Raw genomic sequence first — 23,164 nt, 5'->3', positions numbered from 1 at the left:
GCCTCTCACTGTTGTGGCCTCTCCCGTTGCGGAGCACAGGCTTCGGATGCGCAGGCCCAGAGGCCATGGCCCACGGGCCCAGCCGCTCCACAGCATATGGGATCCTCCCAGACCGGGGCACGAACCCGTATCCCCTGCATCGGCAGGCGGACTCTCAACCACTGCGCCACCAGGGAGGCCCGGATTTAATCTTTTATCATAAGCTTGGATGTGAGGAAAATTCCATGATGGTGGGAGGGGCTGAGCCTTTTGTACTATCACCTGAACCTACAGAGCTATAGAAAGGCTGGCCTTTCCCACAGACAAAAGGGTATGGGCTTTGACAAAAGAAGGATATGACACACTTGGATTAATAACTCTTTTTTTACGAATTCCAACTCCAAACAGTAGAAAGCAGCAACAACAACAACAAAAAGTTCTCAGAAGAACTTAAGTCTCAGCTTTTGCCACAACTATAAGAGAAACGGAAATAGATTGACTTGACTGAGAATGAGGTAGATGGGTGTAGAGGGATCAGCGAATGGTGTATCCTACATAGGGGACCTCCACATCGTTGCCGCTCTCGTCATTGCAGCACAGCTCAAGCAACAGTGCTTGAATGTGGTGTCCCAGCTTTTGCTTTGATACTCGTCTCACTATTGCTGACATCCTGGGGTGAGGAGAAAGAGAGTCTGTGAAGTAAAAAGAGAGGAAAGGACTTACAGAGACAAATAAAGTTAGAAGAACAGTGAAGATGAGTTGCATAGCTAGCTGATGCTTCCCACCCCAGGCAGGACCTGTTTCTGCTTGCACACTGACCCAACTCAAGCCTGAGTTGATCTTTGATCTTGCTTGCTGTCATGAAAAAGAATTAGAGCATGGATACACCCTGGAACAGCATGATGATCTCTAACTTGTGCTCTGGCTGGAGAGGGTGGAAAGGAGGAGGGGCAACAGGGTCACTGGGATGGACAGTACCACTAACCTGGGCAACCACCACCACAAGTGCAGTGAGTGAAAGGCCCTTACCTTAGAGTAGGCAAGGAAGTGCTTGAGGGTCATCTCTTCACCATTAGGCTGCAGCCACTGTACCTCAAAGCGGTCCCACAATGTCCACTGCTGGTTATAGTACTCTGGAACAAACCACAGAGTAAAGCACAAAGAGTAAAACGGGAACAAGCCCAGATCATATACTCTTCTTTATTTCACAAACATGCCAGTTCCATTCGTACTTTGCACAGGTTCAAACAATGAACAAAGGATACACAAAATTAAACAAAGCCTCTCACCAGGTATGATGAAAACTAGAGCCAGTTCTACCGAGATAAGATACACACAACTTCTACGCATGCACACACACACATAGCATCAATCACTGATGGGCAACACCAAAGGTTTCTATAAAAGCAAGCCCTTACCTGGTGACGGTGTGGGGCAAGGGGCTCAGAGAAACGGGAAAAAAAGAAGGGCCAAGTTGATGAAGCTGTTCTTATAGGACTCAAGCTGGTGTTGGTGTCCCTGAACTACCTTGTACAGCTCCAGACCTGCAAGGCCAACTATAGCTGCTGTGGTTGTGGCAATGGCTGGAATGATCTTCCCTGCAATCAGCTTGATCTGTAATACAGAATGTGATGAGAAGGCGTAGTTGTTAGAGACGTTCAAGGTCTACAGAAGACGTCAAATGTGGCAGAGTTAAACTTGGAAAAGGATGCAAGGTTAGGTCTAGACTATTGTTACCTTATGCCGGTCAGCAGGGGGAATGTTATAGCTCTCTGCCTGGAGACTCGATAAAGCCGCAATGAAATGCATATGAAAGTTGCTGTCATCATCCTGTTGTGAGTGGAGACAGAGGAAGAACAGGAGAAACAGAGTTAAGGAGAAAAAGTTTTCCTGGATCCTGGGAACTGAGGTATATTCACCTCAATTACCTGCCAGACCAGCCAAATACTAGCCCAGACCACAAAATATACTTGGTCCATCCAATGCAGGAGAAACGGGTCCGTGCACCAGTCGGGGAAGATCCCACATGCCAGGGAGCGACTGGGCACAGGAGCCATGTTTGCTGAGCCTTCACATCCGGCGCCTGTGCTCCGTAATGGGAGAGCCCACAACAGAGAGAAAGCCGCATACTGCAAAAAAAAAAAAAAAAAAAAAGAAAAAAAAACAAAAACAAAAAAACAAAAAAAACCCCCACATAATTACAGTCAGGCCTGTAATCCCCAAAAAAACTTAGGGTGGCTCATCCATTTCTCATACACGGTTGAGCTCCCCATCACAGCACCTTCTCAAAGTTGATGGGGTAGATCTTGAACCCAGGGAGGCTCTCTGGTTGGGCAGCATGTCCTTGAGCTCCTGCAGGTGATTATCAACTGCAGAAAGGGAGGAAGTACAAGTTAGTCCTTAGATACATGTTAAATCCCTGTTCAAGGTCTGAGGTGCAAGCAGAAATCCAGGGTGGGGCAGAGATGTTCAGGCAGATAAAGGATTTGAAAAGGAGAGACATCGTGGGAAAGAGAAAAGAAGGGGGAAAGATAAGGCAGAAAACATGTCAGAAAAGAAAAAGGTAGACAGGTGTGTGGGACATGGAGATATGTAGAGACACTGAGGGCAACAGATAAAGCCACTAAGAAAGGATATAGACAGCAGCACTAATCATCACAGACAAGAGGTGAAAGCACAGAAGTTATTCACTGCTGAATGAGTGGACAGAAAAATGTGATCTATCCATCCAATGAAATATTAAGCCTTAAAATCCATTCAATTAAATATTAAGCCTTCCAAACTGGAAGTCTACTATATTTAAAGATGGTAAATCCTTTCTGTTTCTTTCCACAATTTAAAAATAAGGAAGTCAATGAGAACATACTACAAGAGAAAGACATAGAGAGAGATGGGGAGACATGAAGGAAGATACGAGGGAAAACAAGAGACAGAAGGATAAGAGATACAGAAAGGAACATAGGGGGAAAGTATACAGACAGCAAAGAAGAGAGTAATATGAAATGGGAGAGACATGAAAAAATTTGAAGAGGGAGACCAAGGAGAATAAATGTGAAGGTTAAGAGAATGTTCAGAGAATGGGAAAGTTCAAAACACCTGAAAGGGAGACACGTAGGGAGATAAATTAAGAAAATATACAAAGAGGAGCATGAGAGAGTAGTTATTTCGGAAGGGAAATGTGGGAAATACATCAGGAGGGGAGAGATATACAGACGAAGAAATTGAAGGATATATACAATGAAGATGAAATGTAGAGGAAGACTTACAGAGCATGAGACAGAATACGGTAGAGGGAGGGAAATTTGAGTTGGGGGTAGTTAGAGATGGAGAGATGAGGAGGGCTATCTAGAGAGGGAGATGAGGAAAGATATATGGAGGTTAAAAATAGGCCTTCCCTGGTGGCGCAGTGGTTGAAAATATGCCTGACAGGGAAGGGGACACCGGTTCGAGCCCTGGTCTGGGAAGATCTCACATGCCACAGAGCAAGTAGGCCCGTGAGCCACAACAAGTGAAAGCCCTCACACAGAAACGAAGACCCAACACAGCCTAAATAAACAAATAAATCAGTAAATAAATAAATAAAATAGGGTAAACAGGCATACCAAAGAATGTGGGGAGGTGGATGAGGAGATCTATCATGAAATGAAACAGGGAAGAAATCAAGGCAGAGAGACTACTGGTAAAGATCATATCCATTTGTCCCTGCATATGGACACAAAAAGAAACAGAGAAAGAACAAAACAAAGCAAACATACACACAGAAAAGAGATGGACAACTGGTGCACCTGAGGGAGAAACAGTGGGAAGAACAAAGTAGTAGGGCATCAGAGAACTTGCCTCAACCAACCAACCTTATTTTAAATTGGAAGAAGCAAGGACCAAAGGACAGTGTGGATTAATCTCAGGCCTGAGATCTCAGAGCAGAGCCAGTGGCAAAACACAAGTACAAGGGAGGCTTGCATAGGTAGGTGATAAGTAGGATGCTACCTCTAGGCCAACTAGATAAACATCCTCAGCAACACACGAAGTGGTCTGCAGCTCCTGGTCAGAAACATGGATCTTGACACCAGACTTCCGGGTGAACTCAAGGACCTGCACAGACTGAATGAGTATGGTCACAGAAGCTCGGTCCTGAGAGCCCCTCATCCCATAGGCCTGGGCAAACAGGTTGGCAGCACCTATCACGTAGTCCAGATGCAGGGTCTAAGAGAAAGCAAGGTATGGAGGGGTAAGCGTATCAGTACTCACCTAAGGAGCCGCAGCCTCCTTCCCATCCATGTACCCACATTTGACCCGACTGTAGGAGACCTGAGGGAGGAGACTTCATTGCTGCCATCAAAGATGAGCGGCTGTGCACAGACCAGAAAGGGGCTCCTGAGCTTGTAAGCTAGGAAAACAGAAAGATGTGGGAGAGTGGGACCTGAGAGGAGAGGTGTTTCTCATAATTGTGACTCCTCATTTTCAAGCCCAGACGTCCCAAATTAGTATATCGCTGGGCACTCACTTTGTGCCAGACACAGAGCTATTTATGAAACTTTTATGGATTGCCAGTCGTGTACTAACATACTTAATTTATTAACTTAGTAAATATAAATTAACCCTCATAGAACTCTCATGAAATTAGGTCACCATTATTCCAACTTCCTACATGAGGCTACTAAGACACAGAGAGGAAATACATGATTAGTCCCAATATCAAATGCAGTTGAGACTTGAAGCCACCTAGGTCCTGTGCTCTTAACACCAAAATTTCTCTTCTACAATCTCTATGGCCCTGACAGGGAATCTGGAATGACTCATGTCATATCTAAGGGAAATAGGTACCAAGTATGTTGCTTGAGAGAACAGGGATGAGCAGGTAGAGGAGAGAGGTCGGGAGGAACAGGTCTTTGACTTCAAAAATCACTCGCTTAATCATTTAATGAGATCTCTGGGACTTGGTGGTCTTGCCACAAATGGATTAACTGCAATGAACCATGTCAAAAGCATGTAGCAAACTGCTTCCAGTAAGCCTATTCTGACAAATGGAGCCCATAAGAGTGTAATACCTGTTTCGGAGGAAAGCTGTGCAACAGCTGTCTGATGTTGTTGGAGCACTGGGTGTGCCAGTGCTAGTAAGCCCACGTCACACATTCAGCCCATGTATGTGGCCGCTGAAGCACCAGGCTGAGCTGCACAGCCTGAAGCACCTCTAGGGTTTGGGTGCCTGCCAGGAGCAGTGTTTGCTCCACAAACTTTGAATCCCTATCAAGAATTAGAGGGGACACAAACTCAGAGTTACACAGTGATCCCAGAGGGAGCTTAACAGCATGAAAAGTCAGTGCTGACTCCCAAATGTATAAGGCCCAAGGAATCATTAGATGATTTGAAAAGTAGACCAGGTCCTAAGTGTTACACTGGTTACAGAATGCTTTGACTGACAGGCAGCGGACACGGTGAGCGAGGATTTGGACAGAATTACTCACATTAGGTACTGGTTGACGTTTTCTGCTGCCTGCTTGAAGAGACCTTCAAACTCATCCAGAGCCCACTGCAGACAGAACAAATCAACACTACGTGGGTTATGGGAAACAAATAAGTTTCTGTAGGCCTTAGGACCACCATCAGGAAATACAGCAAATAGGAAGAGCATGGCTGTTATGGGAGAACAGAGGAAGGAAACCCTCCCAATGTGTCTCCTCAAACTTGTCAAGCCCTCACCACTTCAATGTAAAAAACAATGATCTTAATCTGAGAAGAGGTTTACACACAAGTGTACATTCATGCAGAATTTATTAAGATGTACACATTACCCTACGTATGTCATGCATCAATTCAAGAAAATGTTCACACCAAGAATAAAACATGAACGATCTCTATGCAGGTTCTGGGGACTGGGAAGAAAGTAAGATAGAGGTTTGACCCCTGTGAATTCGGAGGTCGATAAATAGTCACTGGTGAAGTGATCTGGAGCACCTTGATGCTCGAAATCCCGTTTCAAAGGCCAGCTGTGCCACAGTCTTGTGACAATCAGGTATATCTTTACCTGTGTTTCCTCATTTTAAAGACAAACACTGTAACAGTAAAACTACACCTCATGGAGTTAATAAGAAATAAGCAAACATGTACACATTTAAAGCTTAGTTTGAAAGTCACAAGGACATATTAAGTATACATACTTTTCAGAATTCTTGTGAGAGTTACTACTGTCATTCCAATGTTACAGATAAGGAATCTGAAGCATGAAGTGGTTAAGTCCAAGGGCACATAGTATATTAGTTTTTTTTTTTTTTTTTTAATATAAATTTATTTATTTATTTTTGGCTGTGTTGGGTCTTCGTTTCCGTGCGAGGGCTCTCTCTAGTTGTGGCAAGTGGGGGCCACTCTTCATCGCGATGCGCGGGCCTCTCACTGTCGCGGCCTCTCCTGTTGTGGAGCACAGGCTCCGGACGCACAGGCTCCGGACGCGCAGGCTCAGTAGTTGTGGCTCACGGGCCCAGCCGCTCCGCGGCACGTGGGATCCTCCCAGACCAGGGCTCGAACCAGTGTCCCCCGCATCGGCAGGCAGACTCTCAACCACTGCGCCACCAGGGAAGCCCCAGTATATTAGTTTTAAAAGCCTTTTTATTGGCCTTTCTGTGTGCTGGGTAGAGAGAAACACAATAATAGAACCATAACCTAGTAGAGCATTTATATGTATAGAAATGAACACACACACACAAACACATCTCCGTCTCTCTGTATCTACACATTCACACAGACACACACACACACACACACACCCCAACATGGGATGCATGGACAGGGAGAAAGACACATACTGAACTGAGTCCACAAGTATAAACTCATCCCTTCTGGAAGGAAAAGTGACAGACTGAACTGTTACTGCTCATTTTCTTCCTGTTCCCATACTTCCTAAACATAGCCTCAAAGACTGGGTTAAGAATCATTTTGATAAAAGGATGGTTATTTGTGGTTTGAAAGGGGACTGTAATTAGGGCCAAGTCCTGAGGGCCAGTTAATGGGGTGCTTTTAATTTGTCAATCTACATGAGAGGTATGCTGTTATGTATGTACGTGTACTATATAAACAGAACTATACTGACAAGCTATTAAACATATTTTGGGAAACAATTAGAAAATTATTCCTAAATATGGACTTAATATTAGAGATATTTAAATAACTAGCAGAGATGATATTAAGTTAATTTTGTTCAACAACAAAATAGTATCCTGTACACAAAGAAACATATCCTCACCATTTAGATATACACTTCTTACATAAAGTATTTCACATGGTATAAATAATACTTCCCTGTATGTTTCCAAAATAAAAATTTCAAGTTAAAAAAAATCATTTTGCAAAGCATTAGGCTCCTAGGTTTAAAGTGAGTGAAGGAGAGTTAAAGAGAGGGCAGATATTACATACACTGAGGCTTCATCATTGGAATAACAAGAGTTTGGTAACTGAGACACTGTCCCAGTACATATCTGTTCCACCTCTTTCTCCCTGCAAGGCTGATCACCTGCAAAGTGTGCTCGATGACATTCAGGAAGTTCTTCAGTGTGCACCTGGGGATGGACTTGTCAGGAGGGTCCTGGCTGGAGCTGTATGACTCTGTCAGGAAGGGGATAAACACTTACACATTACCCTTGGTACCCAGTGTGCCTGACTCCAGAAGAGGCTTACGGTACAACACACAGCAGCAGTCCATATACATGCCTGTGAGAAAGTTGCAGCAGGTGAGGGTGGGGAAAATAACATCAGGATAGGACACGGTGACACACACTCCCCAAAACACACACATTACTCTCGCCTCGTCCTCACTCACCCCGAAAACTCACGGGCATCCACATTGTCTGAGGCATTGTCCACACCATCCAGGTTTTGGAGGAATTTATCAATCATACACATGCTCTGTGTGAGGGCCCACACAGTTCTGATGGCTCATCACACGGATGTGTGCATTTATCTGGTTCACAGCTGCAACATCTGTATCAGACTTCAATTTCTGGGTAGTGATGGAGAAACAGAACTGTCTTTCACATAATCACCCAACAAAACTTTACAGAGCTGTTCTGAAAACTGATTTAAGTAAAGATGCACAAGACCTAGGCTCTGAGGTCAGGAGGCTCTGTGGTCTGTGACAAATGCCACACAGCTTGGGCTGGGACAACTGAGGAATGGGGTGAATAAAAAAGGAAAACAGGGCCTCCCTGGTGGCGCAGTGGTTGAGAGTCCGCCTGCCGATGCAGGGGACACGGGTTCGTGCCCCGATCCCGGAGGATCCCACATGCCGTGGAGCGGCTGGGCCCGCGAGCCATGGCCGCGGAGCCTGTGTGACCGGAGCCTGTGCTCCGCAACGGGAGAGGCCACAGCAGTGAGAGGCCCGCGTACAGCAAAAAAAAAAAAAAAAAAAAAAAAGGAAAACAGTGATACAATAGGAGACGCTAGGTTGAGTATCTGTTCTTTTGTCTACCGAACATCCACTGTTTTTCGTTACTAGCACCCCGAGTTGGAGTGCATTCACGCAAAGAAAACCAAGTTCCTCTGAACTTACAAAAACAAAAAGGATCCTCTGAAAGTCCAAGTCAGATCACATTCCTCTCCTCAAAGCCCTCTATTGATTCCCACTTTCACTAAGGGTGAAATGAGCTTGTCCCTATTCCTTTGACAACCTTCTCTCTTACCATGATCTGTCTCTGTCTCTACTCCTTAAACATAGCAGTCATATTCCAACCTCAGGTTTTTTCTCACACTGTTAACTTCACCTGGCATACTCTTCTCTGAGATTTCTTCCTGTTCTCGTATATCATCTTTAATTCTCTGCGGATATACCACCTTTCCAATGAGGATTTCCTTTACCACACTGCAAACCACCCTCTCATGTCACTTCCAGTTCTATATCTTGATTTTCATTCTTGCCCCTACACAGTACTTTTCACCTTGTTATGTTCTAACCATATACGGTGCTATTGTATTTATTATTTGCTCTAGCAGTCGTCCAAAATGGTGTTAAAACAAAGTTTGTGGGGGATTTTTTATGTGATGCACAGCTATCAAGATTTCCTACGTTAGATATTTAATCTGAGAACATTTTAAAATATTATTACTCCATTTAAAATTGGAGGGGCTTCCCTGGTGGCACAGTTTAGAATCTCCTTGCTAATGCGGAGGATATGGGTTCGAGCCTTGGTCTCAGAAGATCCCACATGCAACGAAGCAACTAGGCCAGGGCCACAACTACTGAGCCTGCGCGTCTGGAGCCTGTGCTCCGCAAAAATAGAGGCTGCACTAGTGAGAGGTCCGCACACTGCGATGAAGCATGGTCCCCGTTTACCACAACTAGAGAAAGACCTCACACAGAAAGGAAGCCCCAACGCAGCCAAAAATAAATAAATTAATTAATTAATATGAAATAATTCCATTATATAATACAAACACTATGAAAGAAACTCCAATACAAAGTGTTAGTGACAGGAGTCAATTTGTATTTACAGTTTTTCAAATTTTACTTATATAGTGTCTTAGAAGATAGCTGAATTTTCATTATCTAGTGACTTTAATGTATTACATGTTTTGCTTGAAAGATGTAAGGGATATCCAGCCTCACAGAAAAAATATTTCAATAACATTTTCAGATGACTGTTGATATTTTTTAAAAATATATCAAAATTTGAAAAGTGATATTTCTTTAAAGTTTAGTTGGAAGGTGAAATGCTGATCCACATCAATACCCACTGTCTTTCTCTGTATTTTGAATGGCTCTTTAGTTAATGCACAGTTCTGTATCATCATGAATTGGTCTGGTCATTTGGAAAATACTGTGTTTTTGGGTTACTGACAGCCTCCTAGAACAGAGTGGAAAATTACCCTTTCACCTGATAAAATGAGGATAAAAAGGACATAATGTCTTAGTATTCTTAAAAGAGTTGTGATCTTTTGGACTTGAGGAAAGAGTGCTGCCAACCTCCACTGCATTAGAGAATCTCTCGTTTACTATGTCTTCTCACTAGACAAAAGCAGAAACCTTTTATTTGCTATCTTATATATTCTAACTACTTATGTAGTACCTAGTATTTGCATGATAAAATGAAAGGAAAGATAAACACTGGGCAGGCAAAATAACACTGAACTTTACAGAGACTCCCCAGATAGATCCCTCTATAATCTATCTTCCAGAGTTCCACATTAACCATAACCAAAAACCAAAGAAAAAAAAGATGGCTGGGGACAGGTTTAAACTCACAAATGAAAGATGTAATAAGTTTTCAATAAATATCTCCTGGAAGAAAGACTGAGTGGTAGAGAAAAAGAAATAAGGTAAGAACTGAAGGAAAGAGACAAACAAAAAAGTCTTAAGGCAGGCTTCCCTGGTGGCGCAGTGGTTGAGAGTCCACCTGCCGTTTCGGGGACATGGGTTTGTGCCCCGGTTCAGGAAGATCCCACATGCCATGGAGCGTCTGTGCCCATGATCCATGGCCGCTGGGCCTGAAGGTCCAGAGCCTGCACTCCACAATGGCAGAGGCCACAACAGTGAGAGGCCCGCGTACCAAAAAAAAAAAAAGTCCAAAGGCAATAAGACAGATAACCAGAAAAAGACAGGAGAAAAGTGCAAAACAAAGCTCAACCACTTACCATATCCATTCCACTCACCTTGATATCCCAAGGCCGGAACAGAAACTGTCGATTCAGATTGGATTTTACTATGGTGTCCATGTCTGTAATGGTGATTGCCACACCCTCCCCACAGCCTAGCCCAGTTATGGCAAAGGTCTTGAGCAGCTCACAGCCAACGGCCCCTGCACCCACCTGGGAGGTGGCCAAGAAGAGAGACACAAGATGGTTAGGGTCACTGGGTAACAAAACCACTCCTCAGTCCTCACTCCTCCTGGAGATGGCAAGAGAGGGTAAGAGGATCTACGACTGCATATTTAAGTCACAGTGCCATAAAAATCCATGGTTCTCTAAGGAAAGAGGCACAAGACCAGGATATAAAGGACCTGGTGTGAAGAAAATGGAAGAGGGATGAGATGAGGGTACAAGCAAACACCATCCTTTGTACACCACGAGTAGACTCCAGAGGAGGTGGCCAGAGCCTAGGGGACCTAAAGGTAGCTTTTGACCACAAGGTTCTCTCACCAAGAAGTTTCTCTGCTTGCCCAGCTTCTCTTGCAAGTCAGAGCCAAATACAGCCACCTGCCCATCATAACGGTTCTGGCACTGAGTCATGTGAAGGGAAGAGAGTGATAGGGAAAAGTCACCTTAAAAAGATCCACAATAATGTCTTCTCCATGGGCCCAAATCACATACTGGAAGGCGCGTGTCCTCTGTAAAGGCCTCTTTGTCCTCAGGGAGACACTCAATGGCATCAAAGTACAGCTACTGTATAACAGGCATAAACTTTCCAGAGCAGCCATGAGTAGGCTGTTAGAAAGAGAATGTGATCGCTGGTTAATCAGAGCTGCACAGCAAGTAGCAGGGCTGGAAAGGAACCTGGCCCACGCCCAGCACTGTCCGTCTCCACTCACGCTGACCTTCATAAACTCCTGGGCAGCCACACAACCAGTGAAGGAATTGATGGGTGCCAGATCCCCAGGGGCCATATAAGCTGGCTTCCGGATGAGGTCTTCATCCAGACTGTTTTGCTGCACTGCTGGCAGAGCTTGAGAATCCAGCCTGTGCTAGGGTCACCAGTTCTGTTGCCTCCTCCTGGAAGGAGAAAAAGAACAATCACACCACTGTGGGGAGAGGGAGAGGTAGAAAAACTAAATAGATGAAAAGGCATGGAGCAGCTTTGGTTCAAGGACCTCGTTGTCTTGCCCACCCATCTACCTCATTGTGGGGCCGAGGGGGCTGGCCATGCTGGGCACAGAACTGGTGCAGGACCTGGAAGCCAATGTGTAGCTGAGGAGAGTGAGAAAACTTGGCAAAATCTGTTATCACAAAGTACGGCTCTGCCTGTGAAGTGGGCAAGGTTTTCTGTGGAGAGCAAGATATCAGAACCAAAAAAGTAAAAAACGTAGAGATGCCTGGAACCCTACAACACACCCTCCTGCTCATACTCACGAAGCTTATCCTCTCAGTTACTTTGACTTGACTGACAATGCCTCCACAGATGTAGTCAGAGAAATTGGAGGTATCACAGATACTAAAGGTGTAGGGACCTGGGGGATGAAAAGAATGAAGGGTTATCTGTCAATTCATTCCCTCCCAAGATCAACAGCACTATCAAAACAGGAATATGAAAACCTCCCACCTTCTTCCTCACCTAACACCCTCCCCCATACAGTGGGAGTTTGGAGTTAACAGATATAAGCTATTATATATAGAATAGGTAAACAACAGGGTCCTACTGTAGAGCACACAGAACTCTATTCAGTATCCTGAGATAAACCATCATGGAATAGAATATGAAAAAGAATGTATATATAGATAACTGAGTCACTTTGCTGTAAAGCAAAAAGTAACTAAATATTAAATCAACTATCCTTCAATTAAGAAATGAAAATAATGTATCGTACATCATAACACAAAAACAAAAACAAAAACACAATGCTGATTTCTTCAGACAGCACAGGTATTCTATGTCTAAATGCCACTCTAGAGAAAAAGAAGTAAGCCCTGAAAGGATCAGATGGCAACTACATAATTTCTCTAGAACAGACTCAAAAATATTAAAGGAACACAAAACGCAACTCCAAAACGCTAACATTCACAATTACCTTCCATCCATCAACACTTACCAGAAACTTACCAGCAACATCTTTGGCTTTAGTTTTCATTAAATTTGTAATTTTTTGGCAATTATTTCTTCAAAAACTCTTTTGGCCCACCCCTTTCTTGGGAATTTCTTTGACATGTGAAATCTATTTATAATAGATGTTTTAATGTTCTTGACCTGTGATTTTACATAACAGATGTGATTAACAAATTAACACACAAGAAAAAATTAGGAAATTTAACAAAGTAGAAGAAACTATGCAAAATACAACAAGTGGGGGAGAAAGTCAAACAAGTCAAGTGCCTTAATATTCATTTAATTGGAGTTCTGGAAAGAGATAATGGGGTGGCAGTGAGCTCTGAAAGTAATATTTTCAAAAAATATGTGGGCAGAAATTTTCCCAATTTGATAAAACTATAAACCCATATTTAATATATATTTAATAAACTGCAAAAGAGACATGGAGAAAACTATACAAATGTATATAATGTGTTATATATATATATGTATATATGTCTATATTCCTCTGGGTTCTGCTTTTGCCGAATCCCAAGTTTTGGTATGTTGTGTTTACATTTTTATTCACTTCAGAGTATTTTCTAATATCTCTTGGACACTGTTTGACTCTTTTATTACTTAGGAATGCGTTGTTTAATTTCCACATATTTACAAGTTTTCACAAGTTCCTCCTATTATTGATGCCCATTATTCTTTCCTTTGTGGTCAGAGAACAATTTGGTGTGATTTAAATTATTGACACTTGTTTTATGGCCTAACGTGAAGTCTATCCTGGAGAACATTCCTAGTTCAAGTGAAAGGAAATTGTATTCTTCTGTTCTTGGGAGGAATGTTGTGTACATGTCTGTTAAGTGCACTCGGTTTATATCATAGTTTTGTTTAGGTCTTCTCTTCCTTTGGTGATCATATGTTTTGTCATTTATTTGGATATGTTGTTGAACCTATTTATCTCTCACTCAAATTTTGTAAGTTTTTGATTCAGGTATCTGGAACTTTTTTGTTAGGTGAGCATTTGTTTATAATTCTTGTGTATTTCAACAGATTTACCCTTTTATCAATAATATATTATTAATCTAATATAATAATGTAGTAATATATACTGTCCTTTGTCTCATAATTTTTTTAATTTAAAATCTGTTTTGTTTGTTGTTAGTATAGTCACTATAGCTTTCTTTCGATTTTTCTTTGCAACACTTTACTTAAAATCTATTTGTTTCACACTAAGATTTGTCTCTTTAACAACATATAGGTGGTCATGTTTTTAAAAAATCCATACTTCCAATCTGCTTTGTAATTGGACATCTTCTAGTGTACCACTTTTATGGTTATTTGTTATTTCTTTTACTATATACATTTTAGAGCCATTTTATTAGTGGTTGCTCTGGAGTTAGGTTGTTATAAAGTAAACTGACAGTTTCTAACAACCTAGTTCACATTAATACCAACTTAATTTCAAAATATGAATTTTTGCTTTTATCTAGTTTATCCTTTTTCTTGTGTTGTTCTTATCATAAATTACATCTTTATACACTTTATACATCAGCACCAATTAATTTTTTTTTCCTATGGAGTAATGGTTTAAATCAGGTAAGAGAAAAAAACTAACTGCATTAGTTTACTATTGTTGCTGTAACACATTTTCAGGAATTCAATTGTTTAAAACTTTACAAATTGTTCTCTTAAAATACTACATGTTACAAGTACCAAATCCATTTTACTGGGCTAAAGTCAATATGTTGGCAGGATAGGGTCCATCTGGAGGCTCTGCTGGGAGAATGTGTTTCCTTGCCCTATTTTCTTTTTTTTTTTTTGCTTAGTGGTTGCCAGTATTCCTAGGCTAGTAACCCCTTCTACTACCTTCAAATACATCAGTTCATTATCTACTTCTGTCATCACATTAACTTGTCCTCTGTCACCAACATCTCCTTCATTCCTCATATAAGAAACATTTTGATTAGATGCACCCAAGGTAACCCAAGAAAATTTCGCATCTGAAGACTCTAATATAATCATATATGCAAATGTTTCTGCATAAAATAACATACATGTCCTGGGGATTAAAATGTGGGCATATTGGGGGACTATTATTCAGACTACAATCATACACACAAAAAATTCGTTTAAATTATCCTCTGTATTTACCTATATAATTACTTTTACTGATGTTCTTTCTTTCTCTGGATTTGAGTTATCATCAAAGTGTCTTTCATTTTAGTTTGGACTCTCTCCAGGAATTATCTCATCTTGTAGGGCAGATAGTTAGCAATAAATCCTCTCCGTTTTGTGCTTATCTGGCATTGTCCTAATCCTTTGCTCAGTTTCAAAAGATGGTCTTGCTGCATTTAAAATTCTTGGTTGACAGTTTTTTTTTTCTTTTAGCATTATGAATGTATCGAAGTGTCTTCTGCCCTGCATGTTGTCTGATGAGCAGTCTCTTTTTTGGTTTTATTGAGAATCTCTTACATGCCATGGGTTGCTACACAGTGCTTTCACACTTCTCTCTTGGTTTTTGGCTTTCAGTAGTTTATGATATGTGTTGCTATGGATCTCTTTGAGTTTACCCTGCTTTGAGTTTGTTTAGCTGGGCGAATCTGTATAATGATGTTTTGCATCAAATTTGGGATGTTTCTTGGCATTAATTCTTAAAACTTTCTTTCTGCCCCCATAATTATTTTGACAACTCCCCAGGTTAAAGTACATTTGCACTGTGTGACCTCCAAATTATGTCAAATAAAGACAGTCTTGCAAATGCGGAATTCCAAGGAACATCACAATCACATCAGATAATGATAAATATTTGGAGATGAGGTTCTGAAAGAATTCTCACTTTGTTCTTCTCCTTCTGCTGGCTACTCGGATGCAAAAGGAATGCATACTCTTTCAGTATGTACTATTATTAAGCTGGAAAAAAGGAGGATGGGATTGTGACCATTTAAAGTCTCTAGAGCTTGCTGATCTTACCAAGATTCAGTCATTTTTAAACACGTAAATACTTCCCTAGTTCCTGTGAAATTTTGTCAATTTCCAGAATTCTGAAAAAGTTGAGTCTGACAACTTTGTAGGTTTGTAATGTAAAGAATTTTTGGAGGGCCTTACTCTATCATCTTCTGTCATAACTCATTACCTGTCCTTTCTGAGGAAGAAACAATGATCCTTTCGTGTTTCAGCTCACATTTGACACAAGAGAAGTGTTGGACCCTCACAGTAATTCTTTCCATGATTACCAGCTGTGTGACCTGAAGACAGGGACCTCACTTCTCTGGGCCATCTTTAAAATGAGGATAATGATTGTAATTTTCCCCATTGGTAGAGTTTAAATGACTAAATATGAATAAAGGGCTTAAAAATGAGTGTGACACAGAGTACGTACTACCTAATTAACATTAGTAGCTGGAATACTATTAAATTACCTGGTGTATTATGACAACTGATAAAGACTTACATTCCCCACACTGTAAAGATCATGTAAGTATTTGCTGTTCTTCTTATCATCACCTTCATACCACCAATGGATGCTGAAAAAAATTGCCTGTGATCACACAGCTGGGAAAGAACAATACTAGATTTTTCACTTAGAAACTTTGTAGGTAACTGACATACTGGACCAGAAGGCTTTACCCTCCTCATATACAGAAGTATCTACTTCTTCGCTAGAAGCAAGGCTCACAACTCTATAACCCGTTAGGGAAAATTATACATGGTTTATGTACATGAATGAGCAAAGACCATACTCTTCATGATAGATGTACAACTGTCCTAAATAGAGCCTCTCTAAATTGGGACTATACTCTCCCTCATGAATAACCAATTCATGTAATTTTACATGATAATATCTGTGTCCCAGCAACAGAAATGTCCTTTCTCCATTCCTGACAAGAAGGATGCCATATGTTCATGAATGGTAGAAAAACTATAGAAAATGAAGTCATAATGGTACCCTGTTTCTCTCCAGATCCTAGTTGACTATCTCCAGTATCCTTTCTTAGCCTGAGTTGAAGACTATCTTTACGAGAAAAGTGATCTCCGATGAATCGAATCTTATTGACACATATCTCCAAATGCTTGGAGGACCCTATAATGGAACTTGGGTCACAAAGGCCATTCTGGTAAGATCCCAACACTTGTACTAGGACCCTTACTTAAACAATATTCCTCAAATCCTGCCTTGATTAGAAATCTCCAATTTTACCCAAGTACACCTCCCTTTGGAGAACATTGCAAATACCATGTGCTATCGAAACATGGCCACAAATGACCATCCGACAAATATTCCTAAGCCCTGTTGCAAAATGATATGCCCCCAAAGATACATCCAAATCAGTCCCCTCAGTCCCTAAACACCACCTCCTATAGGTCCCCTCCAGAATAGACATCCCATGTGTCTAAATGGCACCATGGTCCATAGATGTAAAGACATACCTCAGGGAATACCTGAAGTTTAGATCCTTTCTACAAATGACGTGTAGGGTTTTAGACACCTTGAACTCCTCTTGACTCATGAAACACTCTTATTTACCATTGCAACAAAAAGAATAGGAATAAACCTACCCAGGGAGAGAAAAGAGTTGTATGCAGACCACTATAAGACGCTGATGAAAGAAATGAAAGATGATACAGATGGAGAGATATGCCATGTCCTTGGGTTGGAAGAAGCAACATTGTAAAAGTGACTATATTACCCAAATCAATCTACAGATTCAATGCAATGCCTATCAAACTACCAATTACATTTTCCAGGGAGTCAGAAGAAAATATTGCACAATATGTATGGAAATAAAAAGACACCAAATAATGAAAGCAAACTTGAGAAAGAAAAACGGAGCTGGATGAATCAGGCTCCTGCACTTCAGACTATACTACAAAGCTACAGTCCTCAACACAGTATGGTACTGACACAAAAACAGAAATATACATCAATGTAACAGTATAGAAAGCCCAGAGATAACCCACTCACATATAGTCATCTTATATTTGACAAAGCAGGCAAGCATATACAATGGAGATAAGACATCCTCTTCAACAAGGGGTGAAAACTGGGATGGATACATGTCCAAGAATGAAATTAAAACACTCACTAACACCATACACAAAAATAAACACAAATGGATTAAAGTCCTAAATGTAAAGTGAGACACGACCAAACAATTAGAGGAAAACTTAGGCAGAACACTCTATGACATAAATCACAGCAAGATTCTTTCTGACCCACCTCCTAGAGAAATGGAAGTAAAAACAAAAATAAACAAATGGGACCTAGTGAAACTTAATAGCTTTTGCACAGCAAAGGATACCATAAACAAGACCAAAAGACAACCCTGAGAATAGGAGAACATATTTGCAAATGAAGCAACTGAAAAAGGATTAATCTCCAAATTTTACTAACAGATCATGCAGCTCCAAACCAAAAACACAAACAACAATCCAAAAATGGGCAGAAGATCTAACTATACAGTTCTCCAAGTTTGATATACAGATTGCCATAAAACACATGAAAGGTTGCTCAGTATCATGAATCATTAACGAAATGTAAATCAAATCTACAATGAGGTATCACCTCACATTAGTCAGAATGGCCATCAACAAAAACCGTACAAACAATAAATTCTGTAGAGGGTGTGAAGAAAAGGGAAACTACTGGCACTGTTGTTTGGAATGCAAATTGTTACAGTCACTATGGAGAACAGTATGGAGGTCATAAGAAACTACTACTAGAAATAGCATATGACCCAGCAATCCCACTACTGTGCTTATACCCTGAGAGAACCATAATTCAAAAGGAGTCATGGAACTCAAAGTTCATTACAGGTGTATTTACAATAGCCAGGACATGGAAGCAACTTAAGTGTCCATACGCAGAAGAATGGATAAAGAATGTGTGGCATATATATAAAATGGAAAATTACTCAGACATAAATAGAAATGAATTTGAGCTCTTTGTGGTTTGTTGGATGGACTTAGAGTCTGCCATATTTCATGAAGTAAATCAGAAAGAAAAAAGAAAAACTGCTAAGACTTATGTACGAAATCAGAAAAAAAAGATTCTGATGAACGTAGGGGCAGGAGAGGAATAAAGATGCAGATGTAGAGAATCGACTTGATAACACTTGGAGGGGAAAGGATAAGCTGGCAGGAAGTGAGATAGTCATATGGACATATATACACTACCAAATGTAAAATGGATAGCTAATGGAAAGCAGCTGCATAACACAGGGAGATAAGTTCAGTGCTTTGTGACCACCTAGTCGGGTGAGATAGGGATGGTGTGAGAAAATGCAATAGGTAGTGGGTAAGGTAATATATGTATATCTATAGCTGATTCTATTGTTATACAGCAGAACCTAATGCAATATTGTAAAGCAATTATACTCTGATATAGGTGTTAAAAAAAGGAATATGCTGTCTATAAGAGCCATTTTAACTTTAAGGACACACATAAGCTGAAGGTGTGGGAATACAGACTGATAGTCCAAACACTTTCCAAACAAGAGCAGGACTGACTCTCCCAATCTCATGTAATATAGACTTTCAGTCACAGTAGTTCACAAGTGATAAATAAGGTCAGTATACAATGATAATGGATCAATTTATCAAGAGGTTATAATAATTGTAAATATATATGTACTGAATGTTGCATGATTAAACAAATATTTAAATCAACCATTAAGAGATCTGATAGGAGAAACCAATAGTAAAAATAATAATACTAAGGAACTATATTATCCCACTTTCTACCTTAGAAAATTAATAAAGACACAGAAGGTACCTAATAAACTTATAGAGAACTTCCATTCATCAGAACCAGAATCCGCATGCTTCTTAAGTGCTGATGGAACATTCCCCATGATAGTCACTGCCTTGGCACATAAAGCAAGCCTTAACAAATTTAAGAAGATCAAAACCACATTGAGCATCCTTTTTTATCAAAATGTTATGAAGCTAGAAATCAGTAACAAGAGAAAAAGTGAAAAATTCCTAATATGTAAAATTATACAGCACACACTGGAAAATTCTATAGGTCAAGGAAGAAGTCAAAAGGGAAATCTGAAAGTACCTTCACATAAACAAAAATGACAACATACCAAAACTTTGGGGATGTAGCATAATCAATCTAAGGAGTGAATTATTTTTAGCATTCATAACTTCTTTTATTAAGAGAAAAGAATGATCTAAAATAAACGACTTATCCTTATACATGAAGGACTAGGGAAAAGGAACAAATTAAGTTCCAAGAATAAAAGGAAGAAATATGAAAGTTTCAAATGGAAATGAATAAAACAATAATCATATAATTATTTAAAAACTGAATCCAAGAGCTGGTATTTGTAAAGCATAATAAAATTGACAAAGATTTAGCTAGACTAATGAAGAGAAAAAAGAACTTAATAAATAAAACTTTAAATGAAAGAGGAGAAATTGTGACTGACACCATAGCATACAAATCATAATAAAGAAAGCAAAAAATAGGGTCATACAAATGCATAAATCTCCACTAACTCCAATGTACCATGTAGCAAGACCATCATGAAGTAGTCAAAAAAAAAAAAAACCAACAACAAAGTATGTCTTGATCATACAAATAATGAATTAGAAAATTGATTCAGTATTCAAAACTCTCCCAACAAAGAGAAGCCGAGGATCAGATCGTTTCATGGGTGAATTCTACGGAACATTTAATGAACATTTATTGCCAGGCCTTCCCAACTCTACCAAATAACTAAAAAAGAGGAAACATTTCCAAACTCATTTTATAAAACCAGCATTTATCTGATTAACAAAGCCAGATAAAGATATAACAAGGGAATCACAAAACAAAACAAACAAAAAATGCAGAACTTACAGTCCAATATCCTTGTACATATTGATCGAAAAATTCTCAAGAAAATTTTAGCAAACCAAATTCATTAGCACACTAAAAGGATCAAAATGCTAAGGTGGAATAACTCCTGAGGATGTAGGGTAGTTAACATTTAAAATCAATACTTTTAATTAACCACAGGAACAGCATGCAGAAGAAATGTTTGAAAGTATTTTTTAGACTTTCTTGATTAAAGCTCTCAACTAACTGTGTAGAGAAGAAACATTTTAAATGTAATAAAGGTCATATTTTAACAAGGTCACAGCTAACATCGTATTCATGGTGAAAAGCTGAAAACTTTTCCTCTAAGACAGGAACAAATAAAAAATACCCACTATCACCACTCCTATTCAACATAATATTAGAATACCTAGCCAGAAGCATTAGGCAAGAAAAAGAAAAGAAAGGGATCAAAAGTGGAAAGGAAGAAATAAAAATGCCTCTGTTGGAAGACGAAATTTTCTGTATGCAGGAAATCATAAAGACGCCACCAAAAACCACGTGAAATTGTTAGAACTAATAAACAAATTCAGTAATGTTGTTGGATGTGAAACAAAACTACACAATTAGTTGCATGTCTATGCACTAACAAGAAAATAGCTGACAGAAAAATAAAGAAAACACTTCCATTTACGGCATTATCCAAAAGAATAAAATGTTAGGACTACGTTTAAGCAAGGAGAAAAAAACATCTGTACACCTAAAAATATGACATTAACAAAAACTGAAGAAGACACATGTAAAAACATACCTATGCCATGTTTCTGAATTGAAAGAATGAATACTGTTCAAATGTTCACGCTACCTAAAGCCATCTATAGTTTCAATTGAAACCCAATAAATTTTCAATGGCAATTTCTCTAGAAATAGAATAACACTCCTAAAAATTGTACAAAACAACAAAGGACCCTGAAAATAGCCAAAGCAATTTTCAGCAAGATAAACAAAGCTGGTTGCAACTCACTTCCTGGTTTCAAACTATTATACAAAGTTATGGTAATCAAAATAGTGTGAAATTAGCACAAAAAAGACAATAGACCAATAGAATAGGACTGACAGCCCAGAAATAAAATCAGCCATGTCCAGTCAACTAACATTTGACAAGGACGACAAGAATAAACAATGGAGTAAAAATAGACTTTACACTGAGTGGTGTTGGAAAAACGGGATATCCACACGGAAAAGAATAAAATTGAACACCCATCTTAGACGATTCAAAAATTAACACAACATGAACAGAAATCACAAAATTCCTAGAAATAAACAGAAAAAAAATTCCAAGGCATTTGTCTCAGCAATGATTCTTTTGGATATGATACCAAAATTAGAAGGAACAAAAAGAAAATTCAACATGTGTGACAACATCAAATTTAAAAGCCTCTGCACTAAAAGAAACTTGAACAGAGTGAAGAGGCACTGAACAGGAGGCATAAGAATTCTTCTATGGAATGGGAGAAAATATTAGCCAACAACATGCCAGCTACGGGACTAATGTCCAAACATAAAAGGTTTCAATTAAAAAAAAAGTTGAATAATTACAACGTGGGCTGAACACCTTAGCAGATATACTACCTTCATAGGAGACCTACAAATGACCAAGAGACACATAAACATTTGGTCAACATCTGTAATAGTAAGAGAAATTCAAAATAAAACCACAAAGAGATGTCAACTCACACATTTCATAGTGGTTATTATGAAAAAGAAAAGACAGAAAAGTGTAGTCAAGCATGTAGAAAACAGGGAAAACTTACAGACTGTTGGTGGGAATATACCGTAGTACAACCACTACATAAAATAATTAGGATGTTCCTCAAAGTACTAAAAATAATATCACCATATAACCTAGCAATTCCATTTCTGTATATACATATTCCAAGGAAATGAAATCAGTTACTTTACTGAGATATTTCAACTCCCATGTTCACTGTATTAATATTTACCAAAATATGCAAGACATAGACACTAACTGTTTATCAATGAATAAATGGATTAAGAACTGTATATATTATCACAATGGATATTATACAGCCAAATAAAGAAAATTCTGCAATTTGTGTCCACATGAAATCAACTTGCGGGCATTATACTTAGTGAAACAATCAGAGACATAAAGACCAACTGTGTGTTCCCACTTATTTATTAAATCTAAACAGCAGAGATCATCAAAACAGAGAGTGGATATGTATTTAATAGGTGTGGGGTTTGGAAAAATAAGGAGATGATAGTCAAAGAGTACAAATTTCCTGGTATAAAATGTGTAGATTCTTGGGATCTAAGTTACAGCTTAGTGACTTAGTTACCAACACTTTATTGCATATTTCAAGGTTACTAGGAAAGGAGATCTTAAATGTTCTTACAGCACACACACAAAAATGGTAACTATGTGAGGTGATAGAAGTATTAACTAAAATTATTATCACATTATTTCACAACATAGATGTAAGTCTAATCATCATGCTGTGTACCTTATAATTACCAAAGTTATATGTTAATTATATCTCAATAATGTTGGGGAAAAGGTATTAAAGATAGGACCGAAATGTTTCAAAGCCCTTGAGTAAAGATAAGGAACAAACTTCTCAAGATTGGCCTTGGCAATAATTTCT

General features: G+C 39.4%; 1 pseudogene; it reads right to left on the bottom strand.

Annotated features, from left to right (window-relative positions):
* Positions 1-513: 513 nt before the first annotated feature.
* The window catches only part of LOC132482903 (ubiquitin-like modifier-activating enzyme 1), a 45,928-nt pseudogene continuing 23,277 nt past the window's right edge, over positions 514-23,164 (bottom strand).

The sequence above is a fragment of the Mesoplodon densirostris genome, chromosome Y (assembly GCF_025265405.1).
Source record: "Mesoplodon densirostris isolate mMesDen1 chromosome Y, mMesDen1 primary haplotype, whole genome shotgun sequence".
Taxonomy (NCBI): domain Eukaryota; kingdom Metazoa; phylum Chordata; class Mammalia; order Artiodactyla; family Ziphiidae; genus Mesoplodon; species Mesoplodon densirostris.
This window is presented reverse-complemented; position numbering and strand designations above follow the sequence as displayed.